We start from the raw sequence: 4,889 nt of genomic DNA on the forward strand, positions 1-4,889 counted from the left end.
TCCGGCCCCTGCTGCCTTCTTCCGGCCCCTGCTGCCTTCTTCCGGCCTCTGCTGCCTTCTTCCGGCCCCTGCTGCCTTCTTCCGGCCCCTGCTGTCTTCTTTCGGCCTCTGCTGTCTTCTTTCGGCCCCTGCTGTCTTCTTCCGGCCTCTGCTGTCTTCTTTCAGCCTCTGTTGTCTCAAGCCCCCAGGCTCCGCAGGACCATCGTACGCGCTCTGCCCAGTGCTTGCTGCAATTGTTTGTCACGCTTTTCACCTTTCTGCCTTCTTATCCTGTAGCTCTCAGCACTGTTACCATTTTCTTAGGAGCATCTTCCCAAATTTTTGTGACCTATTATATGTGTATCTGTTCTTGGATTCTCCAACAGGCTGGCTAAACAGCTATTTCAGGCATTAGAGAAATGGGGTCACTCCCGATTTTTCATCACATGCTATTTGATTCCTTTTAGCATAAAATAGTTTCAAAGACGACATTGTGGGAAAAGTAAGCCTTTTGGGGGTTTCCTTACACTTATCTTTAAATCGTGTTTTCATTTAAAATAGATTATGGAGGGGGCCATGATTTTTTTTTCAGTCATTTAAAGTCTCTGAAAGTCAGACTCTAAAAATCCCGTCTGTGGACATAAGTCTCCTTGTAACACTTTGCACAGTTACAGCTCTACTGTTTTACCTCATTCTTTAGTAGATGCCTCTCTCCCTAACAAGGCTCTGTCTTTCCAGGGCAGAGTCCTGGGCGTGGATTTGATTTACCATGGAGCTTAGCATAGGGTCCCCTAGAGAGGAAGGACTCAGTGGACATTTTTTGAGTGATTCACAGAGCCCTGAAGCCCCAGATCTGGCTCGGTCACTGATTACTGTGTCCGCTCCGCTAATTAGCTATGTCTATTCCAACCTGTGTGTGCTGAAGTTCTCCTGTCTTACCAGAATGGTTGCTGCCTGAGAAACAGGAAAATGTATTTCCAGAAAGAGGGAAGGGAAAATATACACACATAATTTAACAGATCTCACTAGTTAAGTCTGTGGGTGACCTTTAGGGTCTCGGGGCTGACACTGGAATAACTGGGAGTGCTCATGGATAAAGAATATCTCCATAGACACCTTCTGACTTGGGCCAGCTCAACTGTATAGCCACCCTTTTCCCCGTGCTAAAATTAGTGAGTGTACCAAAAGAGAGTTCAGTGCAAAGTTCATTGAGATAAAAGATTCAGATAAGGGGCTCAGCAAAGAAACAGGTGAAAGGGCACCTAAGAAATGCTCAATAAATGTCTTTAGTGGTGGGTGATGAGTGGAAGCTGGGCTCGCTGTCCTGAGAGTAACCACAAGGTGGCGCCAGGTGCTCAGCAATGAGATTCCTGCCTCTGGGGACTTGACTCAACTTTTTCTTATCAATGTCAGCTTATTTAAAGAAAAAAAAAAAAAAGGCAGTTTTTTTTTTTCCTAGTCCATAGTTTTCCTTAATAAAACAGGGTAACATTTTCTCTTTCATTTGTTATCTTTACAGAGTGACACGCTTGAGAAGAGTGATGAATAATATTGAGGATGATTCAACGTCTCTTGGTTTTACTCCTGCACCACCCAAAGAGAAAATAATAAGACAAGAACATTTCCTTTTCTATCTCAGTGTCATAATATGACATTGTATTATTACAGTGCAGTGTAACCGCATTTCAGAAGACCATGCGTAGCTCAAAACACTGAAGTAGGTGGGGAGGCCAAGGCCCTAATTCTCCAAGGAGATGGGACCGGTGCTGGGTTCTAGGGCGTGTTCAGCGTCAGAACCATCAGCGGGGTAAGTTCCTTTTGCTAAGGGTTCTTCTAGCCCCTGAGCCCTAAGGTTCTGGGGTAGACAATTCCGGATGCCACAGGGCTCTAGAAGAAGGAGAAAGGTTGGGCTTAGGTGGGCCCTCTGGGGTCTCAGTCTGCAGGGTCTGCCTCCCGGTGGCAGGGCTGGAAGCCAGCGCTGGGACTCCTGGAGCTCAGGGGGAGTTCAAGGCTGAGGAGCAGCCCATCTCCACCAGAGGTCAGCATTACAGAGACGTCCGAGGCACGGCAGCCACACAGCCAGGCTCAGGAGGCAGCTCCGTGCTTGAGCGGGCTCAACCATGTCCAGTTCTTTCCTCCTCCCCAACCACCCTCAGGCCTCGGGCAGTCCTAAGAGTGGGAGATGCTGTAGTGCTAGTGTTGTGCCTTCTTGGCAAGCGTAGATTGCGGCTGGATACCCGTGGACCCACGGGACCCAGAAACTGATGGGTCATTCATCAGCTGAGCCCTGCAGCATCGGGGCAGCTACCTCTCTGTGCTCACACCGAGCTGTGGACTATCCCACTGGCTTCTGTCAAAGCCTTGGGCAGGCGGGCGGTCACGTTCTACACTTCAAGGAACTAATGTGGTAAGTATCATTAAAAAAGAATAAGAAAAAAGTGCCGTGCATGGTGGCTCATGCCTATAATCCCAGTACTTCGGGAGGCTGAAGTGGATGGACTTCCTGACATCAGGAGTTTGAGACCAGTCTGGCCAACATGGTGAAACCCCATCTCTGTTAAAAATCCAAAAAATTAGCTGAGCATGGTGGCGTGCGCCTCGAATCCCAGCTTACTCGGAGGCTGAAGCAGGGAAATTGCTTCAGTCAGGGAGGTGGAGTTTGCAGTGAGCCCAGATTGATGGCGCCACTGCACTCCAGCCTCCAGCCTGTGTGACAGAGCGAGACTCCGTCTTAAAAAAAAAAACAAGAAAAAATATGACGTTACAAACTGTTTAAGATGAGGAACTGTCTACAGATCCTCAAACCAGCCCGCCTAGATCTGAATCCCATCTACAATCCTGAGAAATGGAAGGACTTTGACAAGTTTCTTATTGTTTCGCATCTCAGTTTCTGCATCTGTGAACTGGGGATATTATCACTCCCATTTATCACTATTGATCCTCTCTACGCATTGGGTTATTGTTGGGATTAAATGAGATGATTGTAATCGGCAGTGTTAACCAAGGATTCGCCCTGTGCCAGACACGAACCTAAGTCTGGTATCTGAGCCTAGTATCTCATAATTCTGACAATGCAGTATATGGGTACCCTCATTTTATAGTTGATGAAACTGAGGCTTCATATACTAGCAAAACCAGGATTTGAAACCAGGCGTTTTTGCTTCCAGAGTTTACTTTTGAAATTGTGGTCCTTTACCAAAACAGTGCCTGCTGAAGTGGTATAAGCGCTTAATAAATAAAAGCCATTACTACTGTTATTATTGTTATTTTATTTTTATTTTACTTTAAATTCTGGGATACGTGTGCAGAATATGCAGGTTTGTTACATAGGTATACATGTGTCATGGTGGTTTGCTGCACCCATCAACCCATCGTCAAGGTTTTAAGTACTGCATGCATTAGGTATTTGTCCTAATGCTCTCCCTTCCCTAGTCCCTCATCCCCCACCAGGCCCCAGTGTGTGATGTTCCCCTCCCTGTGTCCATGTGTCCTCATTGTTCAGCTACCACTTATGAGTGAGAACAGGCAGTGTTTGATTTTCTGTTCCTGTATTAGTTTGCTGAGAATGGTGGTTTCCAGCTTCATCCATGTCCCTGCAAAGGACATGAACTCATCCTTTTTTATGGCTGCGTAGTATTCCATGGTGTATATGTGCCATGTTTTCTTTATCCAGTCTATCATTGATGGGCATTCGGGTTGGTTCCAAGTCATTGCTCTTGTAAATAGTTACTAGTATTATTAACTACTATTGTTATTGCTGTTATTACAGAGTTATTTGTGGCTTGATCTTTATGTCTAAGGGTCATGAGTAATTACAAATTATGATAGTTTTACTAATTATCTTTTTATCATCACAGCTGTGAACCTATGTGAATTTTTCTCCACTCAATCTCACTGTCCTTGAGAGAGATGGGTTCCATTTACGAGATGTCTCTGCCGCCCCCCTTCTCTGAAGCAACAGTAGGTCATGTCTGAATGCAGAAGCAAGGCCTCATGCTGGGAAAACACATCCTGACTGTAGACTCTCAGGCTTCTAGAGTCAAAGCCAAAGTTTCAAGTCCTCTATTACTAAGAAGCCACATGGCCCTGAGCCAGTGAAGTAACTCTCTGAACCTCAGTGTACCAATCTGTAAGATAGAGATCATCATGTAAGTGATGGCATTGAAACTTACATTGGGGAAAAGCATCTAAGTGTGCTTTTGCAGTGCCTGGTAATACCCTTTACCTAATAGGATGTAACACGCTACCTATTACTACGAGAGGAGGGAAATCACATCTCTCTGATTCTACTTTGTGACAAACTACCTGTGATAGGAAAATTGGAATTGGAGTCCTCTCCTTAATATGGGCCTTTGATATGAAAAACTGTACCTGTTTCCTAATGAACCTACCCATCCTAACCCATCCTCAAAGATGCCTCCAGAGTGAGCATCCTAAGGCTTAGATGTGATCCTTCAGCTCAGCGTGAGCCAGCAGGAATATAACAGAAGCTGCATATGTGATTTAAATTTTCTTAGTAGACACACTGAAAAAATAAAGGAGGCTGGGCTCAGAGGCTCACTCCTGTAAACTCAGTATTTTGGGAGGCCGATGTGGGTGGATCACTTGAGATCAGGATTTCGAGACCAGAAATCCAGAAATTTTGTCAATATGGCAGAACCCTGTCTCTACCAAAAATACAAAGATGAGCCGGGCATGGTGGCGCATATCTGTAATCCTAGCCACTCTGGAGGCTGAGGCAGGAGAATCGCTTGAACCCGAGAGGGGAGGTTGCAGTGACCTGAAATTGCGCTCCAGCCTGGGCGACAGCGCAAGACTCCATTTCAGAAAAAAAGTAAAGGAAACCAAAGAAGTAAACTTCATTTTAACAGTATATTTACTTTGATATATTCAAAATGTTATCATTTCGA

At 45.4% G+C, this 4,889-nt stretch overlaps 1 long non-coding RNA gene across 1 annotated transcript in view; it reads left to right on the forward strand.

The window, feature by feature from the left end:
* The window catches only part of LOC116555035, a 35,105-nt gene extending 30,584 nt beyond the window's left edge, over positions 1-4,521 (forward strand). Inside the window, exons 2-3 of the long non-coding RNA XR_004270345.1 lie at positions 1,499-2,386; positions 3,837-4,521. This is a non-coding gene — a long non-coding RNA (uncharacterized LOC116555035). The remainder of the gene's footprint in view (positions 1-1,498; positions 2,387-3,836) is intronic.
* The last annotated feature ends 368 nt before the right edge of the window (positions 4,522-4,889 follow it).

The sequence above is a fragment of the Sapajus apella genome, unplaced genomic scaffold (genome assembly GCF_009761245.1).
Source record: "Sapajus apella isolate SASKATOON/1434 unplaced genomic scaffold, GSC_monkey_1.0 scaffold14, whole genome shotgun sequence".
Classification (NCBI taxonomy): Eukaryota; Metazoa; Chordata; class Mammalia; order Primates; family Cebidae; genus Sapajus; species Sapajus apella.